We start from the raw sequence: 26,613 nt of genomic DNA on the forward strand, positions 1-26,613 counted from the left end.
TATTGAGCTTCTAGAAAAGAAAAATACAATGTCTGAGATGAAAAAGGCATTGGATGGGATTGCCAAATTGGAAGAGGAATGCTTTAGTGAACTTGAAGACATATGATGTAAACTTACCCAGGATGAACTGCAAAGACAAAAAAGGGGTGAAAAAGTAATGAACAGTGTCAGTGAGCTGTGGAATGTCAAATAGCCTAAAATACATCCCAATTATGGAATCCCTACAGTAGAAGAGGAGGGCAGAGAAACATTTGAAAAAGTAATGACTTAAGTTTTCTCAAATTGATGAGAACTGTAAACCACAGGTTCAAGAGGCTCACAAACACCAACCATAAGAGATATGAAAAAAACTGAAAGAAGATGCATCATAATAAAATTGCTTACAACCAGTAGAAGAGGAAAAAAATTTCTTCAAAACAGCCAGAGGAAAAAGGTACATGTACAGGAAATGAAGATAAGAATGCAACTCAGGATCACTGTGGCCTTTAAAGCAAAGAAAGAAAAATATGACCTATCAATTTAGAATTCCATACCCTAAAAAAAATCTTTCAAGAAGAATGAAAAAAATACATTTTTTTGGAAGGCAAAAAGAATTCATCACCAGCACTGCAAAAAAAGTTAAAGGAAGTCCTTCAGAGAGATGAAAATCTTGATCTATGTAAGGAATGAAGATCAATAGAAATAGTAAGTATGCATGTGAAAAATCAATTATAATTTTCCTATTTTTAAATTTCTTTAAAAGATAATTGACTTTGGAAAATAAAAAAATAACAATTTGAAGTTTATAGTATATGTAGAAGCAAAATGGATAACAAGAGCACAAAGACTGCGAAAGAGAAATCAAAAGTATATTATAAATAAAATTTGATATTATATGTGAAGTGGGGCAATATTATTTGAAGCTAGATAGTGATAAATTAGATATGTATGTTATAAACTCTAAAGGAAACACACAACAAAGAGTAAAAACTAATTAGCCAGTCAGGGAGGTAGAACAGAATCATAAAAATACTCAATTAATTTAAAAGAAGTCAGAAAAAGAGGAAAAAGGAATAAATAAAATATGAAAATAGAAAACAAATAGCAATATGATTGGCTGCAACATAATCATATCATTAATCACATTAAATATAATTTTCAAGCTTCCCCAGTTAAAAGGTAGAGGTTGTTAAGTTGGATATAGAAGTAAGATCCAATTATGTACTTCTTCACAAGGTCGATTTTAAGTATAGATACAAACTAAAGATACAAACTAATTAAAAGTAAATAATGGAAACAGATACATCAACCTAACAGTCAAAGAAGAGTAGGATAAATTAGTTTATACCAGGCAAATTACATTTCATAATAAAAAACATTACCAGAGATAAAGGTAATTTACACTCCCATGTTTATTGCAGCACTATTCACAATAGCCAAGATATAGAATCAACCTAAATGTCCATCAACAGATGAATGGATAAAGAAAATGTGGTACATCTACACTATGGAATATCATTCAGCCATACAAATGAATTAAATCTTATCATTTGCAACAACATGGTTGGAACTGAAGGATGTTAAGTGAAATAAGCCAGGCACAGAAGGACAAATATCACATGTTCTCACTCCATATGTGAGAGCTAAAAAAAAAAAAACACCCATGGAGTAGAGACAAGAATGATGGTTACCAGAGGCTGGAAAGTGTAGTGGGGAGGGAGGTGGGAGGTAGAAAGAAGGGAAGGTTAATGAGAACAAAAATACAGTTCGGTAGTATGAATAAAATCTAGTCGTCTGTAGCACAGTAGAGTGACTATAGTTAACAACAGTTTAGTTATTTTAAAATATCCCAAAACAACACATGTTGGCGTGGATGGGGAGACACAGGAACACTCATACACTGCTGGTGGGAATGCAAACTAGTGCAACCCCTATGGAAAGCAATATGGAGATACCTTAAACAGATTCAAGTAGACCTACCATTTGATCCAGCAATCCCATTATTGGGCATATACCCAGAAAAACAAAAGTCATTCTTTAACAAAGACACCTGCACCCGAATGTTTATAGCAGCACAATTCACAATCGCAAAGATGTGGAAACAACCCAAGTGCCCATCAATCCACGAATGGATTAGTAAACTGTAGCATATGTATACCATGGAGTACTACTCAGCTGTAAGAAATAACGATGATACGACATCTCTTTGGTTCTCCTGGAGAGAGCTGGAACCCATTATATTAAGTGAAGTATCCAAAGAATGGAAAAACAAGCATCACATGTACTCACCAGAAAACTGGTTTCCCTGATCATCACCTAAATGTACATCAGGGAAGGATACCAATTGGATATCAGACTGGGGTGGGGGGAGGGGATGGGTGTATGCCTACATGACGAGTGCATTGCACACCCTCTGGGGAATGGTCATGCTCGAAGGTGCAGACCCGGGGAGGTGGGGGGGGGGGGAGGGGATGGAGGTATGACTACATGATGAGTGCCAGGCGCACTGTCTGGAGAATGAGAACGGATGCGCTTGGGACTCTGACTCGGGGGGATGGGCGGGACATGGACAATGTATATGACCTGAACTTATGTACCCCCATGATGAGCTGAAATAAAAAATAAATAAAATAACTAAAAGAATGGAATTGGAATGTTCTTCACACAAAGAAATGATAAATGCTTGAGGTGATGGATACCCCAATTATCCTGATTTGATCATTACACATTTGCGTATATCAAAACATCAAATATACCCCATAAAAGAAGGTAATTTCATAATGGTAAGGGTATCAATTTATCAGGAGCACATACCAGTTACAAACATTTATGTTGCTAATAGCAGTGCTTCAAAACATGTGAAACATAACCTGATAGAATTGCAAGCAGAAATAGACAAATCCACAATTATACATGCCAATTTAAATACTTCTCTTTAAATAACTGATAGGATAAGTAGATAGAAAATCAACAGTGATATAGTACCTTTGAAGAACAGTCAACCAAAACAACCTAGAACATTCAAGTACACAAGAAAGTACACATTCCTTTCAAGTGTACACAGAACATTTAGCAAGATAGACCACAACTCTGTCATGAAATAAGTCTGCATAATTATAACATGCTTCAAATAGGACAAAGTATATTTTTTGATCACAATGAAAATAAATTAGAAAATCCTAACATTTTAAAAAATGTGTCTTAATAACTGATCAAAAAAAGGAATCAAAAGGGAAATAGGTAGTCTTTCAAACTGAACAAAAATGAAAACAGAATATATCGAAATTTATGGTAGGTAGCTAAAAGAAGGTTTAGAGGAAAATGTTTAATTCTTCTATTTGGAAAGCAGAAAAGTTTAAAACAAATAATGTAAGCTTCTAATTTAAGAATGGAGAAAAAGGAGTATGAATTAAATCTAAAGCATGTAGAAGTAATTAACAAAAAAGCAGCAAATTACCCTCAGAGCAGAAAACAATGCAATGGAAAACAGAAAAACAATAAAAAACAAACAAAAAACCAGAAAAATCAATTAAACCAAAAGCTAGTTTTTTGGAAGAATCTATAAATATGATAAACCTGTATGCAGACAGATCAGAATAAAAAGAAAATACTATTAGAAATGAAAAAATGTCACTACAAATTTTACAATTATTAAATTGATGAGAGGATTTTATGAAAAACTCTTGCCAATAAAAACTAACAACTTAAATGAAATGGTCAAACTCCTTCAAAGACACAAAGAATTAAAGCTAAATACCCTCATAGTTATTAAAGAAATAAAATGTGTATTTGAGAATATTCCTACAAAGGAAATTGCAGGTATAGAAAACTTCATTGATAAACTCAATGAAATATTTAAGGAGGGAAAAAAGTATTACTTCCACACAAGCCTTCCCAGAAAAGAGAAGGGAATACTTCCCAATAGATTTTATGAGACCAATATTTCCTTGATAAAAAAATTAAAAAACAAAAAGAAAACTATAGAGCTCCATCTGCTCATAAACTAAGATGCAAAAATTCTTAATTTTTGCAAGTTTAATCTAGCAATATGTGAAAAGAATAATATGCCCTAAGTGGGATTCTTCCCTATAAGGAAAAATTTTATTTAACTTTTAAAATCTCATGTATTTCACCATATTCACAGATTTTTAAAGAAAAACCACATCATTATTATAATAAATTCAGAAAAAGCATTTGACAAAATCTTACATCCATTCATGATGAAAATCTGCAGGCACTTGGAATAGAAGTAAACTTGGCAAACCTGATGAAAGACATCTATAAAAAGCTTACAATTAACTTCACCCTTAACTGTGAAAGACCTAATAATGCTTTTCTCCTAATATTAGGGAAGAAACAGGAATAACTACTATCACCACTTCTACTTTACTACATTGTACTGGAAGAACTACTTAGTGCAATAAGAGACAACAACAAAAACAACAAGAAAGAGTGAGAGGAAGAAAGAGAGAAAGACAAAAAAAAAAAAAAAAGAAAGACCTACAGAATGACAAGGGAGATGTAAAACTATCATAAATGACATAATAGTCTATGTAGAAAATCTTAGGTAATTTACAAAAAAGCTATAAACTAAGAAGTGAATTTAGAACATTTGCAATATTAAAGCAAATATACAAAAAATCAGTTGTATTTCTATATACTAGCAATAAAATATCAAAAATTTAAATTAGAAAAAACATGAAATTAGATCAAAAATGAAATAATTAGGAATAAACTTGATTAAAAACTTTCAAGACCTATATATTGAAAACTACACAACATTTCTAAGTGAAATTAAAGAAGAAATAAAGTGAGAGATAATACTGTGTCTATGAATCAGAATACTCAATATTGTTATATTGTCAATTCTTCCCAAACTTGCCTCTCTAGTTGAAAAATAATCTCTAACAAAATACCAGCATGCTTTTTCTGTAGAGATTAATACACTAATTTTAAAATTAACACAGAAATGCAGACACACAGAGTACCCCCAAAAAACTTTGAAATAGAAAAACAAAGTTGGAAGACTTACTGATTTTGAAACTTACCATAAAGTTAAATAATGAACACACTCTCATATTGGCATAGAAATAGACATGATATAGAGATCAATGAAACAGAATAGATAGTTTAGAAGTAGACCCACACATATATGGTCAATTTATTTTCTACAAAGTTTTCAAGGAAATTCAATGGAAGCAGATAATGTTTTCAATAGTGCTGGGACAAAATGCAAATTCAAAGCTAAACAACACCCTCAAACTTGACCCCACACTGTATGCAAAAAGGTACTCAAAATAGATCAAATACCTAAAGAGGTACAACTTTAAAATGTTCAGAAGAAAAGCTGGGAGTTCTTGGTGGCCATGGGCTTGAAACAATATTTCCTTAATAGGACATAAAAACCATAAGCTTTATTAAAAAGATGCTTTCTATGTTGTCAAAACTGGAAACATTTTCTCATCAAAATAAACTTTTTTTAGAAAATCATAAAGGCAAAGCACAGACTAGAGAAAATGCTTGTAAAATATATATATCTGACAAATTACTCATACTCTATTACATCAAGGGCTCTCAAAATTCAATAATAATAAGATAAAAAATAAATCTGCAAACCATTTTAACACATTACCAAAGACAACATATGGACGGCCAATAAATACATGAAGATATCTCAAATTCATTAATCATTAGAAAAAAGCAAGTTAAAACCAAAATGAGGTACTAGTGCCATCTATTATAATGGCTAGAATTAAAAAGCTTGACCATACCAAGTGTTAGTGAGGGTGTGAAACTTTAACTCTTAAGTACTGCCGTTGGGAATGTAAAATTGTATACTTTTGGAAATAGTTTGTCAATTTTTTAAAAAGTTAAATGTACACTATCACACATGTTTATTCCACTCTTAGGTATTTATTTAAGAAAAATAAAAGCATATGTCCACACAAAGAAATGTGAATGAAAGAAAACAGACGAAAAAAATACGACTCGATTCCATAAGATTCTAGAAAATGCAAACTGATCTATTGTGACTGTAACCAGATCAGTGGTTGCTAGAGACCAAGGATGGGTGGTGGCCAGCAGGAACAGTTTGGCAGTATTTTTTTTTTTTTTTTTGCATGTTTGTTTGCTTACATACTGATTTCTTTCTCTGCTAGAGTCCATGAAAATGGGATCTGTGCCTGTCAGGTTCACCACTGTATCTCTAGAGCCTAGTCTGCCGTTGCCACTTTTTAAATACTTGAATGATCATGTAGGTCTGTGACTTCTCAAAGCTGTTTAACCATAAAGCTGGCTTCTGCCGGTACAGTGACAGCAGGGGTGCGGGGTGGGGGGGGGGAGCAGTCTGGGTTGTAAAGCATTGTTCATGACTTTGGAGGAGGACTAAAGTGCTGGCGTTTTGGGTGTGGTTTCTGAGTTGCATGTCATCACTCATAGTGACCCCTCAGGCACCTTGACTTACCAGGACTTGAAATTCAATATTCTGACTTGTGTCAAATGAGGTGTTCTTTCTTTTTTATTATTAACTAGGACTTCCAAAAGCTGTCAAATTCAGACTTTTGCTGAGCTATGTTATTTCCCATCTGTCCAGAGTGGGATTCATGATGAAATCCTGGTTAATACTGTTGGGTTTGTGCTTTGGAAAATACACTTGACACATTTTCAGAAAGCATTCTTCTTTGTAACATAAAGTTTAATAGCATAGGATATATAGCAATAAGCTCTAGGTATGAAATGAGTTGGCCAGTTTCATGAATTTTTCTCCGCCTTTTCGTTGAACTTCTCTCCGGGAATATCACATAATGGGGAAAAAATGTAGAGTCACTAAAATTAAAAATTATTTTCTATTGTCACTGTACAACTCAGCTCATGTTCTCCATGTCATCTAGTTGGGCAGGGCCTCCTGACAATGATGTTACTTCTGGTGAAGTACTCAGTGTCTGCCACAGAGTAAGAAGTTAACAAAGTGAGTGATTGAGGATGATGATAACAAAGGGGGATGGTGAATGTGTTTGAATACGCTGATTAGCTCAATGCTTCATTAATAGAAGCTCAGGTCTCACAGCAATAGATAAAAGTACAAATGTATGCTATTCAATAGTAGGGTAAGGGCAGAGTGTCCTAGATTGCAAAAATAGTCCTGATATTCAAAGAACTCAGAAAAGATACACAGTTCCCATAAACTACTAATAAAGACTGAGCACTAAATGAGAGTTAAATCTTTCACAGTAATCAAGTGAGATCAAATCATTCTCAAGTTAAGAAGAATGTTGCCACTGAACTCATAATTGAATGATGAACTTGGGCCATTACCTGGCTAGAATCCTGTGATCAGACAGAAATCCAGAATTGAAGGCACTTTAAATATTCTACTTGATTTGCATTTATGATCAAGTAGATATTGAAAAAATAGGACATATGCAGAACACCATGTTTTTTATTGAGATCAAAGCCACGAATATATAATCTGAAACTTTGGATAGTAGTAGCAGAGAGTACTTTGCATTTCATCCTAATGAATATTCCAAGGCATGCGCACAGCTGATGTGGCAGAACAGAACATAGCTTGTTACAAGGATCCTAGGCAGTGCTGAAAAAGAACTAAACAACAGAATGTGAGACCCAAGTACAATGAAAAGTTGGGTTTTTAAAGAAATGGAAAGCAGTGATATGACCAGTCCACTGAAAAAATCTGAGATTGAAGGATCAGTCTGGTTAAAAAAAAAAAAAAAAGGGCAGCTGTTACTAAACCAAGTTGAGGCTAAACCCAGGGTGTGAATCCACACAGGGGTAGGACAAGCCCTCCATAGGGGACTATATCATGGGAAATTTTTAGATTATTAACCAGAAGGTAGGTATCAAGGACTCAATTGTGGAATTTCAATTCTTCCATAGGTGAAAAAAAAGGAACACATTTACTAAGAAAGAATTCAAGCACAGTCAATGTTGCATAAGTCATTACTGAGCCACGGTACAGATCAGGTAAGAAGTAAACTCCATTCTGCTAGATCCATTATTCTAGGCTACTTAAAATACATGCAGTGAAGTATAGGGTAAACTATAAAAAGCATGAGCTTCCATTTTCTAATGAGAATACCTTAATATATTTTTGGCCTGTATGTATAAGCACACTTGGAAGAAGAAGTCTGGCTATAAATTTTGATTTTAACTTAGTTACACAAGTATTTCTAAAATCTATTATTAAAAATTATGTGTTAGTATAGAAAAATCACTTTTTTTAGTACCATAATTTATAAAACATTTTTATTCAAACTTTCCTTATACATCTTTAACATCAGTGCCTTTTTTAAAAATCATTAGGACCATTTTTGAGTCCTCTAACAGAGTTGGTAAGAATGTGTTATATTTACATGCATTTTAATCATTGAATCTATACCTAATGCTATTCCTATAATTGTAATCCAAATTCTGAAGGAAACACTAGCATTACAAGTAGTTTTTCCTCTGTTGCCTGTATTCTCTGAGGCCTCAAGGTAAACCACTAGTTCTTTTGAGCTTTATAATGTGTGTGGGGGGGCTGGCAGGTGGATGTGGAGAAAGAAAGAGAGAGAGGGAGAGGGGGGAGAGAGAGATCAAATATATAGAAAATCCTAGAGAATAAGTACCTAAGTAACCATCCATTATTCTGTTTGAACATATTTTAATATTAGGTTATATTTTCTCCAATTCCTGGAAGTGTCTTTTACTGAATTGTAGCTCCCCTTTAATTAGGAGATTTCAACTCCTTTTAACTCCTTTAATTAGGCCATTTCAACTCCACAGGTGCCATGACAACTGTGCTCAGTGCCTGGCTTCAGGCAAGGGCCACCTTCTACTCTCCTTCTACATTGTGCACGTGATCATACTGCTGACCCACTGCTGCCTCTGGGACAAGCAGTGCTGCACCAACGACCATGGCAGTGACTGGCAGATTATGCTGTTGTGGTGCCTTATGGCCCATGACCTGGAATCTTCTAAAAGACCACCCCAGGGAGACACTCCCTCAAAGATTGTAAGGAAAATCTGGAGCCAGAATTGTTGGGGGCTGGCATCCTAGCTCTGCCTTTTGTGACTCTCACATTCCTCATATATAAAATGGAAAGAGCCTGACACTTGGTAAATGTCCAATAAATACTGGCAAACCTTTCCTAGGCCCTGATGGGAATTCTGAGAATTTAACCAACTGCCTTCTCACCAGTAGAAATGGACGATTTTCTTTATTCAGTGTCTTCAGGGCAGACATACGACTTAGTTACCTTTAATAGCCATTTTGCGACAGTGTTTGCACTTTGTATTGGAGGCCCAACCTTCCATACTGTTCAAATAAACTTGTATCCAACACTTAATGAGCAGTCTTCTAGCTCACCATTATCTGAATTGTGCTTAATCTTGCTAAGTAAAGTGGATATATTAAAAATAGATGTCAAAAAGATGATATGGTTTGTATTCTACTATATGTAATTTTTGAGGGCTATGTACCTGCTCAGGAAAAATCTGAGAATTTTCTAAGCTTTCACCTCTACTTGAACTTGAGGTTCTGTACAGGCAGAAAGTGAGGACGAAAGAGGAGTTATAAACTGCTTTATGAGCATTAAACAAACAGAAAACCAACCAGCATATAGAAGACCTGAACAACACTAAACCAGCTAAACCTAACAGACATCTATAGGCCATCCCACCCAACAACAGACCAAATGTTCTCAAGTGCACATGGAACATATTCCAGGATAGACCATATGTTAGACCATAAAACAATCCTCAATAAATTTAAAATGATTGAAGTCATTCAAAGTATCGTCTCCAAACAGAATGGAATGAATTACAAATAAATGACAGGAGGAAATTTGGGAAATTCATGAATACATGGAAATCAACATCTTCCTAGATAACCAATAGGTCAAAAAATATAACAAAGGAAGTTAAAAAATACTTTGAAATGTGTGAAAACTAAATCACTGTATATGAAAGCTTATGAGTGAAAAGGCATGTTACAGGAAATTTTACAGCTATAAATATATATATTAATAAAGAATAAAGAGAACTATGAAACACTAAGGAAGGAAATTGCAGAACACGTAAATAGATGGAAATCCATACCATGCTCGTGGATTGGAAGAATCAACATTGTTAAAATGTCTATACTACCCAAAGTAATCTATAAATTCAATGCAATTCCTATTAAATTACCAACATCATTTTTCACAGATTTAGAAAAAATAATTATACACTTTGTATGGAATCAGAGAAGACCCCGTATAGCAAAAGCAATCTTAAGCAATAAAAACAAAATGGGAGGTATTGATTTGCCAGACTTCAAACTATACTACAAAGCTGTGGTTCTTAAAACTGCCTGGTATTGGCACAAGAGCAGGGACACAGACCAGTGGAACAGAACAGAAAACCCAAATATAAAACCATCCTCATATAGCCATCTAATCTTTGACAAAATAGACAAAAACATACTCTGGGGACAAGAATCCCTATTCAATAAATGGTGCTGGGAAAACTGGATAGCCACATGTAGAAGACTGAAACAGGACCCACAGATTTCACCTCTCACAAAAATCAAATCACAGTGTATAGCAGATTTAAACCTTAAAAGGGAAACCATTAGAATTCTAGAAGAAAATGTAGGAAAGACTCTTACAGACATTGGTCTAGGCAAAGAATTTATGAAGAAAACCCCTAAGGCAATCACAGCAACAATGAAAATAAATGAATGGGACCTGATTAAATTAAAAAGCTTCTGCACAGCCAAAGAAACAGTCATGAAAATAAACAGCCTACAGAATGGGAAAAAATTTTTGCATATTACACATCAGATAAAAGACTGATAACAAGAATCTATTTAGAACTCAGGAAAATCAGCAAGAAAAAATCAAGCAATCCTATCAAAAAGTGAGCAAATGACATGAATAGAAATTTTTCAAAAGAAGATATAAGAATGGCTAAAAAACGTATGAAAAAATGCTCAACATCCCTAATCATCAGGGAAATGCAAATCAAAACCACAATGAGATATCACTTAACTCCGGTGAGAATGGCCTTTATCAAAAAATACCAAAACAACACATGTTGGCGTGGATGTGGAGAGACAGGAACACTCATACACTGCTGGTGGGAATGCAAACTAGTGCAACCCCTGTGGAAAGCATTATGGAGATACCTTAAACAGATTCAAGTAGACCTACCATTTGATCCAGCAATCTTGTTATTGGGCATATACCCAAAAGAACAAAAGTCATTCCATAACAAAGACACCTGTACCCGAATTTTTATAGCAGCACAATTCACAATCGCAAAGATGTGGAAACAACGCAAGTGCCCATCAATCCACGAATGGATTAGTAAACTGTGGCATATGTATACCATGGAGTACTACTCAGCTATAAGAAATAACGATGATACCACATCTCTTTGGTTCTCCTGGAGAGAGCTGGAACCCATTATATTAAGTGAAGTATCCAAAGAATGGAAGGACAGGCATCACATGTACTCACCAGAAAACTGGTTTCCCTGATCATCACCTAAATGCACATTGGAGAAGGATACCAATTGGATATCAGACTGAGATGGGGGTGGGGGGGTTGGGGGGGTGAGGGGATGGGTGTATGCCTACATGATGAGTGCGTTGCGCACCATCTGGGGAGTGGTCGTGGCTGAGGGTGTTGACTCGGGGAGGTGGGGGGGGAGGGGATGGAGGTGTGGCTGCATGGTGGGTGCCAGGCACACTGTCTGGAGAGTGGACACGCCTGGGGCTCCGACTCGGGGGGATGGGCAGGACACGGACAATGTATATAGCCTGAGCTTTTGTACCCCCATGAAGAGCTGAAATAAATAAATAAAAAAAAAAAGAATAAAGATCTCAAATAAATAACCTAAACTTCCTTTCTTTTATGTTGGGGGTCTAGAACTAGACAGGATGACCCTGTTTTACACACTTGCTGTTTTTCTTATTTTTGTCTTAACTCAAAGTTTAGTGTTTCACCCTTTGCCACCACCCCCAGTGCAGAATGTGATGTATAGCAGGAACAAATGACAGACTTTCTTAGACATAATTATCATAATTATTTTAATATCTATTTATCAACATAGTACTTTTAATACCCATATAGTGTTCATGTATATAGAAGTAATATAATTTATTTTCTCAATTGGCTATTTTTGAATATTTGGGTTGTTTCCAGATTTTTGCTATTATAAATAACAATTCAATTGATATGTTTATAATCAGATTGTTGTGATCATTATTAATATTAACTATTAACCTACAATAGATTTTAGAAGTTGAATTTTGTATTTTTTACTACTTTATGAATATATAATTATACATATTTATAGGGTACAAGTGATATTTTGATAAGTGCATACAATATGCAATGATCTGTGTAATTAGGATATCCATCACCTTAAACATTTATCACTACTTTGTGTTGGGAATATTTCAAATCTAACTATTTTGAAATATACAAAAATTATTTTTAACTATAGTCACCCTACTATGCTATTGAACACTAGAACTTTTCTTTTATCTAACTGTATTTTTGTACCCATTAACTAACCAACCTCTCTTCCTCTCCCTGCCCGCCTTCTACCCTCTGGTAGCCATTGTTCTACTCTCTACCTACCTGAGGTCAACCTTTTTCAGCTCCCACATGTAAGTGAGAACATGCGATATTTATGTTTCTGTGCGTGGCTTACTTCACTCAATGACTTTTGATTTCATCCACATTGCTGAAAATGACAGAATTTCATTCCTGTTTTGGCTGAATAATACTCCATTGTGAATATATACCACATTTTCTTTATCTGTTTATCCATTGATAGATATTTAGGCTGATTCCATATCTTGGGTATTGCGAATAGTGCTGCAATAAACATAGGCATATGGATATCTCTTTCACATACTGATTAGAAGTTGAATTTTGAAGCAAATGGTGTATAGATCTTAAAGTTTGTGATTAATATTGGCAAACTATTTGCTAAATTATTTGTTAGCAGGTCCCTTTTCAGATTACATTCTGAAAACAATTTCAATTCTTCCATATTTATAATCTATATATTCCATACCTATATCCTGATAGATAATATTTCATATTAGGAACACATAAGATTAACCCAGTGAAGAAATCTGAAGGTTATAGTTAATTCTCCATTACTTTAGGGCTGTTTATACAATTTGAAAATTAATCAAGCTTCCCATTTTCCCTTTGCTATACACTAAGGCTTGCCTTGTCATTATCACACCTGCTGTAGTGTAGGTAGACGGGCAAACGAAGGAATTATTCTCAGTGAGTCTGGGCTACATAGTGTCAGCACTTATAAAGCTTGGCAGTGATGCATGTTGAATCAAGTCCAAAAGAAAATTTCAGAAAGTTGTCCCTGCATTTTCTCATTGTTAAGTCTCTGCCCCGCAGATAACACCTATCAATTTTTCTTAAGTTATTATTTGGTGGGAGTAACTATATGGGCAGGGTAATTAATTATACAGGAAATAATGATGTTGTTTTTCAGTAACTGAAATTTTCTTCTGTTTTTTTTGCTACTAAATGAGAAATCATAGCTGATGCTGGTAGTAAACATGGGGCAATTGTTAGCCTTCAGGCTTAGCACCTGCTTTGGAGTTCTTATGCTCATGAAAGTGGTCCAAGTTTGATTGGGTAAGAGGTGATACCCCTTGTGGAATAACCCATGTATTTGGGATTAAATGAGAAAGGCTGCTTAGCTTGCAACAGGGATAAAAATATCTTTTTAATTTAATTAAGTAAAAATCTAAACGTTTGTTTTTTCATGAAACTTAGCACATTTTCCCAATGTATACTCACCTTAGTTCTGTCTCTATAGTCCCAAACCATTTTCAGTATTTTGGTGGGACTGCCCAGCCACTGACAAGTTACTGAATTCACTGAGGAGTCAATTTCATTTGAAAGTTTTAGAGAAATTTCAGTCAATAAATGTACCTTATGGGAAAATGAGCTTGAAATGGTTAATTAGCAATCACCAAGCTACTAACAACCAAGCTACTAACACACTAGAGTGTGGCAGCTGTTTAATGTTGGAATGTAGGCCTATCAGAATGTGTGGATGATTTTGTGCTTAGGCTATTCCAAATAGAATTAAACTTACTCTCTCAAATGGGAGCAACTTGACTCTTTCTCACAGGGGAGATCAGAGAACTAAAGGGTTAAAGCATCTGAATTTGAGTCACTGTATGAAGCAAAGCCATTTCTGGAGACAGACATTCCATACAGAACATTTTGAGGTACAATGAAATTCTTTAAATTTCAGTAATTACACTTCAGTGCACTGTAGTTAGGTAGTAGTAAGTTAAAGATCGTTTTAGGCACTAAGCTATATAAATATGATTGGTTATCGCTTTGCATTAAAGGTTGACATTTCAGTAATTGCAGGAACATAGATCAGAAATTCTCTACAGTTTGAGCTAAACACCTGTTATAAAATTAATACTCATACTGAAGCCAACTTGCATTGAAGAAGGGTTGGCAATAAAGTTCATAGATGGGCATTGATAACCAGGATAAGGAAAAAAAAATCTGGGGAAGTTTCTTACAGAGACACATGGCTGCCTCGTAAGGAGGAGTAGAGATTTAATCAGAATGACAGTAAGTGATATTTATGCTTTTGTATATATAAGTGTTATTCACTCACTATAAACTCTCTGTATTATAGGGCTTAGTGTGAAACACACAAAATGTGAATGATTAGAGAATAAAAAATCTTTTGCCCCCCTCCATACAATTCTAAGTTTAAAAAACGTGGGCATTCTTAATAGATATATTATCCTCACTGAAACATTTCAAGAAACATTTGAGCTCCTACTTTGTGTCAAGAGCATTTGTCTTCGCTGGAGAATCGTCCTCAGTAAATTTTGATCAGAAGCAGCTGTTGAGGCTTCCAAAACCTGTCCTTGCTTTCAGATACCCAGGGAAGATTATTTTATCCCATTTACTTTATCAAATAACTTTCCTAAAACGTTGCCTTTTCTTAGAAATTTAATTTTTTGAAGTCCTGTGATTTGAGCTACTTCAGTAGCAAACATAGAAATTCATTTTCTGTCACATGATATTCTTATAACTTGAGCCATATGGTTATTTTTCTCTACTGTTTCCTTACACCTTTCAAGCAAACTTAGCAGAATTATACAAATTTAACCTGCTCCCTAAGTTGTTCCAAGTCTTTTTTTGTAACTTGTAGGACAAAGATTTTTAAAGGATCATATCATTTACTTTATTTTCCTTTTTCTTTTTTGGACACAGACATGTATATTAGTAAGAAATTTGTCCAGATTCTGTTGTATTCTATATCCAGCAATGAGCAAGTCTCTGTTCAAATGTTCACACTTTCACCACTCTGAGGAGTTAATTAACCTAGAATCTACCCCAGCATAAGTCTAAGATGTAATATATGCCTGGCCTTGATATATTCTCCTACCTGACACTCCTTTGGTACCTTGTAACCATGTCTCATGTTAGGGACCCAAGGCTAAAAGTTTCTAGATATAGTCTCTCATAACTTGCTATAATGGCATCTTGATCTATAGTAACTACATAGCCTTTAAACTCAATTATGTCAGAAGTATTATCAGATGACTGGCAGTTTTCCTCTTTTACATATACCAAATAACGTAAGTGTTCAATATGTTCATTAATTTTTCTGTGGATTACATTTATGAGTGACCCCTTATCAGTCTTATAGATTCCTCTTAAGAGTTTGTTTGGGAGTTACTCAGGTTTGCTTTCTTACTTTTTCCTCTTGTTTAGTTAAATTACCTTTGTCCTTAGTTACCATTCCTGAATGAGGCAAAACTAAAATATTTCCCTTTCTTCTGGTATGATTATTATGAACAATAAGATGTGTGTAGATGTGTATAACATAATATATATCCCCTTTTATACCTAACTGTATGTTTTCTAAGATCCTAAGCATTCCTCAATTTGAATCCGTCTCACTTTCCAGCTCAACTTATGTATAATTCTTCATTTTTGTCCCTTCATATTACTACTATCCTAATTCAGACTATAAGAACCCAGCTTAATTTTTAAAATCATACCAAAACATAAACCTGCTTTCTAAATTAATTTCATTCTTCCTTTAGTCTTTAAGTTATTTCTAGTGACAGAATGTCCAGATACAATCCTGTTTTAAATTTCCTTCTTTGCCTTTGGAAATTATTGGAAAATAATCCATTAAGTTTTTACTCCACCACAATCTATATTCCAAATGTAACCAAATGTAATAACCTCTCTATATCTTACCTTTCTTTGGTGAAGTAGATGATTTCATTATGAGTTGAAACCACAGTCAAGATCACTTAACTCAACAGCTGTAATCAACGCCTGTGGAACAATTTAGGACTAACTTGAAAGTATATGATGCAGAGGTAACCTGAGAAGCCCTTGAGCAAGCCTGGAACTATTCACCTTATTGACACTCCTGAACCTAACTTCTTTCCCGGTCAGAGCTCTCCTGGAGAGTGGCTATCTTGGCAGGAATAAACTGGAAACAAGTTAGACAAGAGCCACAAAGGTATCTGCCAGCATAACCAAGTTCCTGTGAGAGGCATGCCTGGTCAGGGGTCGGGCACTTAGGCATTAGGCTGTCACCAGAATAAAGAAGTATCCCTGAGAGGTACATTGTAAACATTTATGACCAAGTCCCCTGGAGCCCTGGCAGGGCAGGGCTAGAGTTTATAGCCACTCTCCAGAGAGAGACCTCAAGACAAAATCAGAGGAAACTGTAACACAACAACTGCCTGTTAATTCACCCTTATTCAGCTGTCAGTAAATGTCTATTTTCATATCTTTTGAATTCCCACTATGTGTTTCATCACAACTAAATGGTGTCATCTAAACTGTAGCTCTATAGGTTTTAGGGTTTAATGGCATATCTGTTTTCCCAACTGTATTAATAATTTATTTCATGTAATTATAAATTCAAAGGAAACAGGAAAAACAATGCAGGTGATAAAGAAACCACACCAATTAGATTTTTAAAATATTTTGTTTAAGTTATGTTGATTGAATTCTATAACTTAAAAGTAGAATTTTAAAAATGCATTCCAAGTTATAGATAAAAAGCAATAACATTCTCCCTAGAAATTCAATCTGTCAGACAGATTGTGTTCATTTTTATTGGCTAATTCAATTTGTTAGCTGCATCTGGGAACTGCTTTGAGAAATGGAAAATCTTTGATTTAGATTTCTTCTTTTGTGTTCCCCAGTTCCAGATAAAATAGAGTATTCACTGCGACCTGTAAACAATCTGAGGGAAACTATTGTAAGTCCTTTGGAAAATATCAATGTCCAAATTAATACACAAGTTACCTTTGGGCACTTTTATGATTAAATATAAATCATTTAAAAATATTTACATATATGAGACTAATATCCAAGCATGATTGAACAATGCGTAACAACTTTTTACCAGTTAAGTTACTCAAATAAAACTGGCTATATATAAGTTGTAGTCATAATTTGAACAATTGTACTATTTTATACATGTTTTATAATTTTAATATTCATTCAAAAAGAATGCTTAAATATACAAATAAAACCATTAGACTATGCTATTTCTATATCTAATAAATCTTGCATACTGGCATTCTAGGGATGAAAAATTGCACCCAAGCTACTCTTACTCCCCATTCATTTACCTTATGGCGACCTTAGACAAGAAGTAAATGTGACCTTGCTTTCTACTTTTCATCTTTTATAAGCCTAATTTTAAAAAGGTATGTGGATTTCATGCACAGAATGCAGAGATTCAGGCCCAATACATTGTCTTCAGAAGGCTGTCTCCTCCCACCCCTTCCACCCCAGACGCCTCCCACTTGAGTCACGGATTCTTTCCTATTGAGCAGGATCAGGCTTTGGCTACAGTATTCCAGGACACACTCAGGTGTCATCCTGGATTGAGACGAAAGTAATTCTTCACATTTATACTGCAATTTATAGTTACAACCTCCCATAATATCTCTTTTTATCCCCACAACAAGTTCATGAAGTTCATCCATTAATTCATGTTTTCAATAAGTGTTTATTTTGTCAACACTGCCCTTGCTTCTGGGATTATGACCATGAACAAGACAGCCCTTTTCTTAAGAAACTTATAATCTACTTTTGCAGGGCAGTTTTTATTGCTGTGCAAAAAATTACTGTAAAATTTGTAGTTTAAAACAATACCTATTTGTTAGCTCACAGTTTTGCAGGCCAGAAATCATGGCAAGGTTTAATTGGGTTCTCTGCCTAGGGTCTAACAAGCCAAAGTCAAGATGGCCAGGCTAGTTTTGTATATGGAGGGTCTAGGGAAGAATCCAGGGAAGATTGTTCAGGTTGTTAACAGAATTCCATTTCTAGGGGCCAAAGGATTGAGATCATTGTGTCCTTTCTGGTTGTAAAAGCTTGGGACCTGCTCTCCTGGAGCCTTCCCAAAGTCCTTGCCATATGACCCCCTCCATTGTTAAAGCCAGCAACAGCAAATTGCAGCCTTCTCATGGTTGGTATCTCTCTGACTTCCACTTCTGGACCTAGACAGAGAAAACTTTGCACTTTTCAAGGGTAAATGTGATCAGGTTAGACTCATTTGGATCATCTACCTTTTGCCATGTAGTGTAACAAAATCATGGGCATAATAGCTTATCAAACTCATGAGTTGTGCCACACTAAAAGGGAGGGAGTTACACAAGGCTTAGGGTTGTTGGCGATTCATTTTAGAATTCTGCCTACCAAAGAGGGACACAACAATTTATCAGACAATTCAATATAAAATAATAAAATACTATGATAGGCTTAAGTATCAGATACTATAGAATCATAAAGACCTAATTCAGTTGTTGAAGCTTTGGGAATATATTTATGGTATATTATTATATTAAAGGAAAAAGTTTATTACAAAAGAATACGGATAGTATGAATGTGTATGTTTGTGTATGTAGAAAGAAATATTTACAGTACTTAAGCAACCCTGGAGGGCTTAATATAAGCTTAATTTTTTGGTTTCTCTGTATTTTCTAAACTGTCCATATTAAACATATGTACCTAGTACTCTGAGCAAATTTGACTTGTGGAATGTAATAATTCCACAATTTTTTAATCTCCCATTGTTTCTTTAAATTTGCTCAGCTGTGTATATTCTTTTCACTTTGACTTTTCTATTCACTCTTCTATTACAGAGCAGGGTATTATTTCAATTTAGTAATGAGAATATCAAACTGCTGAAATTATTTAAAATATTATCTTTCCCCTCCCTGAGCTAAGTTCTGGTATAGACTGGGAATCCTATGATGGGGAAAAGAAAGAATATGCTTGGCAGCTTCTTTCTTTCTCTGTCTAGTGTTTCCACACCTCTACCCCCAGAGCTGGCTCACAGAGATGTCTGACCCGTCTGGGACTGGAGTTCAAGGAGAAAAGAGAAGAAAGCGGGGAAGAAAGGTTAGACTCGAACTATAACTTTCAGTGAACTAGCATTGAGTCTCTGGTTTTGGAAGATGCTTATGTATATTTTAGGAATGGTTTTGTTTTGTGGGTCTTTTGGAGAATTTTCTTCATTGGCAATCTCTCATCTGTAGTTTCTATTCTTAGCCTTTGGAAATTAGGCAATTCTTCCACCTTTTTCTGCTGAGTTCTGTCCACTCATTATGACAGACTGAAATAAAAATAAAAGAAGCATCTCTCCCCAAAATTATACTTGTCAAATCGTCTTCTGGTATTCAGCAACCTGAACGTTTTACACACTTGATGTAGAACATAGGTTTTAAGGTCATTTATCTTGTTTTTGATTTTTTAATTAAATTTATATCGTACCCCAGCTCCTTGTTTTAGAAAGCCTTACCTATAGTATGGTCGTGTAAACACACAATAACCAGTCAGGTTTTCCAATATAATATCATGCAGATTATCATAGCTGTAATATTTTTAGATGGCAACAGAGACAAAGCAATCAGCCATCGGGTCAAGGACTACAGAAGTATCAAGAAACATGAGGAATAGGAAGGAAACAAGTCATTGGTGTATCTTAGGTTTGGAGAGTATTTTCAGTTAAGCAGTGGGAATTAAAGCTAGATTTCAGGGGTTATTAGTTTAGATTGTAAAAAAAAAAAAAAAAAAGAATGTAGATGTCTTTCATCTTACATCGGCTAGAGAGGTCTTAATTTCACATACTGTTGAACACAATAGACCCTACCAGCAGGTTCTAGAGAGGATCATGGGCTCACTGGTTCTATTCCAACTCTTGTTCATCTCTTCAGCTCTGTAACCCATCATACTGGGGTTTGCACATGGACATTCTGGCTTTAGTCAAAATACACAGGCTGTTGTTGTATACAAAGGGAGTCAACATATCTCTTCTTCCTAACCCTATACCACTCCATGAAACACAACCAGAAAGGAATCAGCCATACCAGAGAGCCAGCCATTCTGCCCATGGGCATTCTTTGCAAAACACTTTTAAAAACTAGCATTTCGTTAAGTAAGCTTTACAAATTGGTATGGAGGGGAGCTGGGGGAGGAGTGAAGAGAACATGGCTCCCAAACTGGTGTGGAGGTGACTTAAAATCCTTATCAGCAGAACTCTGAAAACAGTAGAAGCAAAAGGGGACTGCTACACCTAGAAAGTGACGCAGTAGAACAAGGAATGGATGCAGGGTCAGTCTGTCTCCTTTGGCAACAGTGATATGGATAGAACTTCTCTCTCCCCAGAGTCATGCAGATCCTTCAGGATGTTTTTTTTTTTTTAACATGAAACATCTATGCATACAGGAGAATTAAATGTTTTACAGCAAATATCCCAGGTTTCTCTAATACCAGCTGCATCTTCCCACTGCAGCAACATTTTATTTCAGTCAATAAATTCCTGACGTAAACTGCAAAAGAATGACCTTGGGGACTTTCACTTATTAAAGCTGTTAGATTTTTTCCCCAGCTTTTTGACATCAGGTATGTTCTGAGGCCATTAGAGGTAGGAGAATGTCACACACAAAAAAATATTAATGGGACTTAAGAGCCAATCACTCACATACTATTTTAGTTTTCTGTCTTCCTTTCCTCCTTATTCTCCAACCTCTTTGGGAGCTCACAAGGAATCAAAGTGTGCCCTAAAGCCTCTACTTTATCTCAACAAAACTCTCATAAAGGAAGACTTTTGTAAATCTAGGGAGGAATTATTATCTTATTTCCAAGTGACAGAAACATAGCCCATAAGAAGCTCTAGGAGAAAAAGGAGTTAGTTGTTTGGGAGCTCAAATTTTAATATCCCATCAAAAGTAGTGGAGTTCAAAGTGATATTTCCCAGATCACAAGATTTAAATTATTGCTTTGACTCACACCATCAGTGTTTTCCCAGAAAGTTCTTGCTCAAATAAACACTCCCTTAGCTCATTAACTTTTATGCTATGTTTTTCACTATGTGTTGCCCCTTTAACCAAAACTATTCCTCCTCAGGATTTAAAGTTTGGGAAACAGATGATCCCATTCAGTGGCCTTTCTCATAGGAACCAATGTTTGCAGAAATCCATTAACCTGTTTGTGGAAGAAAATTCCAAACCCATAAGAAGGTCAAGAAATTAAATCATTTACATATCCCTTTATTCTTTCTCCTATTTCAAGCTAACCCATTTCAAGCTTGCCTGACCATTAATTTACAAATAACATTCTGGAACCCCTAATGATGTTATCTGAGGCTATATTTTGAATACAGAGAGACCATAAAAATCATTTTATAGTTGTGAAGCTTAATAACTCATATATATATGCTTGTATATTTATGCTATATATCTATGCTGTGTGTGTGTGTGTGTATGCTTTTGGTGCTGGCTGGACATTCACTTGTTCCTTTAATAAAAGAAAATGCCAAATTTTAGATGGGCACATGGCTACCTGGAATAAAGACTGTACTTCCCAACCTCCCAGCTAGGTGTGCTTGTGTGACTAGAAAAAAACATGTAAGAATTTTATTTTTATAATTGCAGAATGTGGAAGCCTTTCTAATATGATAGAAAAACCAAAATTTATAAAAGAAAATAATGATAATAGGAGGAGAAAAAACTGTCAAAATGACAAATAACAATCTTAAGAAAATTATCATAAACAGATCATTTTTCTTAATATGTCAACCACCTCAATATAGCAATAATAAAATGGCCAATAACACAGTATGTAAGTAAAGTGAACAAGAGTTCACAGGAAAGAAAATGACAATGTGTCTTAAATCTATGGAAAAAAAAGCCCAATCTACCTTACTTGTAATAGAGCTACAAATTTTAAAAATTGGCAAAAGTAAAACAACTTTGATATTCTTGAGCAAAGCTATGAAAAACTTTCCTCTCAAAATTGCTAGTAAAAAATAACCTGGTAGAACTTCTATGGATGCAATTTTCAACATCTATTGATTGATAATATTAGACTTTATCAATCAAACTTTATCTGCTTTTTACCCAGAAATTATATTTTATACAAATGCAATTTTACTGCTGCAAAAATGTGTGCATATAAGGAAATATATTTTAGAAATTTTTGTAATAGAAAAAGTTTTGAAATTCCCTAAATGTTCACTATGAGGTAAATGATTAAAAAATTCTGATACATTCATATAATGCAATACTTATATAGTCATTAAAAATATAATTATTTCCAAAATATATTTATATTCAGTGAAAAAATAAAGTTACAGAATACTATGTATAATGTACTATTAGCTGTTAAATGAATATAAAATTGTCTACATAAGAAATCACAATTTTTGCCTATTAGAAGGTTATTAGTATGGCTGAGGCATAGCAATAAGTAGAAAAATTGCTTTTAGGTAGATACCCAGTAGTGGGATCACTGGATCAAATAGTAGTTCTACTTTTAGTTCTTTGAGGTATCTCCATACTACTTTCCATACTAATTTCCAAACTAGTTGTACTAGTTTCCAGTCCCACCAGCAGTGCATGTATGTTCCCACCTCTCCACATCAATGCCAACATTTGTTGTTTTGGGCCTTTTTGATAAAAGCCATTCTCACTGGGGTTAAATGATATCTCATTGTGGTTTTAATTTGCATTTCCCTGATGATTAGAGATGTTGAACATTTTTTTCATGTTTTTTGGCCATTAGTCTGTCTTATTTGGAAAGTTTCTGTTCCCATCCTTTGCCCACTTATAAATGGGGTTTTTGATTTTTTTCTTCCTGATTTTCCTGAGTTCTATATAGATTCTAGTTATAAGCCCTTTATTGGATATATAGCGTGCAAATATTTTCTCCCATTCTATAGGTTGTCTATTTGCTCTAATGATAGTTTCCTTGGCTGTGCAGAAACTTTTTAGTTTGATCAGGTCCCATTTATTTATTTTTGTTGTTGCTATGATTGCCATTGGGGTCTTCTTCATAAATTCTTCGCATAGGCCAATGTCTTTAAGAGTTTTTCAACATTTTCTTCTAGAATTCTTATAGTTTCATGCCTTAGGTTTCAGTCTGTTATCCATCATGAGTTGATTTTTGTGAGTGGTAAAAGGTGCAGATCCTGTTTTAGTCTCCTACATGTGGCTATCCAATTTTCCCAGCACCATTTATTGAATAGTAATTCTTTTCCCCAGGGTTTGTTTTTGTCTGCTGTGTCAAAGACCAGATGGCTATATGAGGATGGTGTTATATCTGGGTTCTCAGTTCTGTTCCATTGGTCTATGTCTCTCTTCTTGTGCCAATACCATGCTGTTTTGGTTACTATAGCCTTGTACTGTAACTTGTCTGTTAAATTGATGCCTCCCAATTTGTTTTTTTTTTTGTTGTTGTTGTTGTTTGTTTGTTTTGCTTAAGGTTGCTTGGGCTATACGGGGTATTCTCTGGTTCCATACGAATCAAAGTAAAAAAAACACATTCTATAAAAAAGACATCTGCACTAGAATGTTTATAGCAGCACAATTCACAATTGCAAAGATGTGGAAACAACTCAAGTACCCATCAATACATGGGTGGATCAATAAAATGTGGTATATGTATATATGTATACCATGGAGTTGTACTCAGCCGTAAAAAAATGTTGAACTAATACCTCTTGTATTCCTGGATGGAGCTGGAGCCCATTCTCCTAAGTGAATTATCACAAGAATGCAAAAACAAACACCACATGTACTCCCCATTAAATTGGCACTAATTGATCAAAACTTATGTGCATATATGGAAGCAACATTCATCTGGTGTTGGGCAGGTGGGAGGGGGGAGGAGAGGATAGGTAAACTCACACCTAATGGGTGTTGTGGGTGTGCTGTCTGGGGGATGGGTACACTTGTAGCTTTGACTGAGGTGGTGCAAAGGCAATTTATGTAACCAAAGTATTTGTACCCTGAAAAGCATTTATACTCTGAAATAAAAAGAAAAGAAAAATTGCTTTTAGCTAAATTCTTTTGTTCCTTTAAAAATTTTGTCATGACATATATTAACTACTGACCAAATTTTTAATTTAAAATTCTTCTTCCTAATTAATGCTACTCTTCTCTTGACTATCAATCTGGATCATCCCTTCGAACTTCTGTCACTTGAATGTTCATTTCAATTACTAATGCAGCAGAGAAAGAGAGAGTGAACTGGCATTTCTCAAGAACAGCATTATTTGTTAAAGTGAAGTGCTTGCAAAATGTGCTTTTGTGCATTTCATCTTCATGACAAATAAAAAAATATGTAGGGCCCGGAAGCTAGAAAGGAGCTGCTCTTTCTTGAATACCTACAATATTCTAGGCACTTTACATGTATTCTATTATTTAATTCTCATGAGTCCTGAAAAATTATCCACACTTTACAAATGACATAAGTAAGCACAAGCTTATTAAAAATCTTGCCCAGTTAGCCAAATGAAAAGTATCAGGATGTAATTTGAACCCTGGTTTATTTAAAAATATACAGTAAAAAGTTTAACAATAACAAGAGACAACAAAACAACAAGATTTGGGATATGTCATTTTCAGATTCAGCTTCTTTCATTGATAAATATTTCTATTGCCCTCAAAGAGTGCAGTTACCTTTGTCATTACCAGTTTTGATTTTTCCTATTCAATGCTTAATTGCATCATTTGGTTATTGCTCTCCACTAGAATCTGCTATTGTTAAACTACTTTTTCTTGGCTTACAAAATAGCAGCATTTGGGGTAGGTTATTTGCTGCGCTCCACCTGTTAGTTACTTAAGTTTACTATGATATATTTCATAGCTAAAATTACAAAGTCAAACAAAAGAAAAAGTTAGACTTGGGATAAGATAAAATCCTTTAAATCATTAGAAGCCAATTTATGTAAAATAACTTATTAAACATGTAAATAGAGATTGCTTCAATGTGAAGAACCAAAGTGGAAAAAATTAATTTTATTCATATGAGGAGTATTTTTAAATATTTTATGTCCAAATCATCTATTATATAGTAAAGGTATTGGATTCAGAGCCAGAAGACTGGGTTAAACTAGTGGCTCTGTCATAGAAATGGATTAGAATTTTGAAGAATCTTTCAGGTCTAATGAATAGATTAAACAATTAGATAATTACCCAATGTTGTTATTGTCACTTATAGAAGTAAAATATATAGCCGAAGGCAAAAAAAAAAAAAAATCCAGTCTATACTAGTTGTAAATCTCTTCAGATTTATTTAAGCTCTCAATTACATTAGACTACAAGAACACAGAGTAAAAGAACATAGACCCTGGAGACAGGAAACTATGGGCTAAAACCCCATTCAGACACTTAATACCTGTGTTTCCTTATGTCTAGCATTTTTTCTTTAATCTATTATATGGAAGTAACACCAAAGTTGTTAGAATTGTACAAATTAAAGATATTACATGTAATATGTCTATCATTAGTTTTTTGTTTTGTTGTAAATTACATTATAAATGTACTTTGGAGAAGTACATTTATAATTAACTGGCTGTGTTTTCACCAAGTTGTTTAATCTTGCTAGGCAGAAGTTCCTCTAAATGTCCAGTTTAGGCTCCTGAAGTGACTAAACTTGGCAGCTTTCTCAGACACCTAGAATATACCTAATGCTACATTCTAAGTGAAGATATACAAGTAAGCCCCATACAATACTGTGAGCATTCTCTAGTCTTAAACTTTTTAAAAATTAATCATCTTTTATTAACCCAGCTATCAGTGGTAATAAAATTAGTACCATATTGAGGAGAATCTGCCATTAAACTTAACATAATTGCATTAAAATATTATTGCAGTCAAAGTCAAGGTCTTCATTCACCTGAGTATTTTTACTAGTATTACTGCATAACTAGGTTCTCAGGGATCTGGCCTAACTTAGTGTGTGTGGGGGGAAGGCCTCAACTATTTTAATCCCCTAGGGTACGATTTAATTCACAGTAGGAAGTCTTAATAGAAAGGAATTATTAAGATTTTGTGGAAGCTGTTTTCATTACAAAATACTATTTTTAAAATCCAACTTCTGGTGTCAGACCCAGTTCAATTTAATTACTATAATTTAATGATATATTGTTAATTAGAGTGTCATAAAGCATGTTAGCTATTAAAATAAGTGGGCTATAAGTGTTTTTCCTCTATAATTTTAATAATGTGGCATAAAATATTTGTGCTTCATAACTATTGAATATGCAAAATTCTACTGGTAACTTCCTTATCCTAAGTCA

At 34.6% G+C, this 26,613-nt stretch overlaps 1 long non-coding RNA gene across 2 annotated transcripts in view; it reads left to right on the top strand.

The window, feature by feature from the left end:
• The window catches only part of LOC123648041, a 48,753-nt gene that overhangs the window by 19,086 nt on the left and 3,054 nt on the right, over positions 1–26,613 (top strand). Inside the window, exon 3 of one of the 2 annotated variants that reach the window (XR_006738464.1) lies at positions 7,876–7,935. The exons of the other annotated variant lie outside the window; for it this stretch is intronic. This is a non-coding gene — a long non-coding RNA (uncharacterized LOC123648041). Of the gene's footprint in view, positions 1–7,875; positions 7,936–26,613 lie in introns of those variants that run through there. 2 annotated transcript variants of the gene reach the window in all.

The sequence above is a fragment of the Lemur catta genome, chromosome 12, assembly GCF_020740605.2.
Source record: "Lemur catta isolate mLemCat1 chromosome 12, mLemCat1.pri, whole genome shotgun sequence".
Taxonomy (NCBI): Eukaryota; Metazoa; Chordata; class Mammalia; order Primates; family Lemuridae; genus Lemur; species Lemur catta.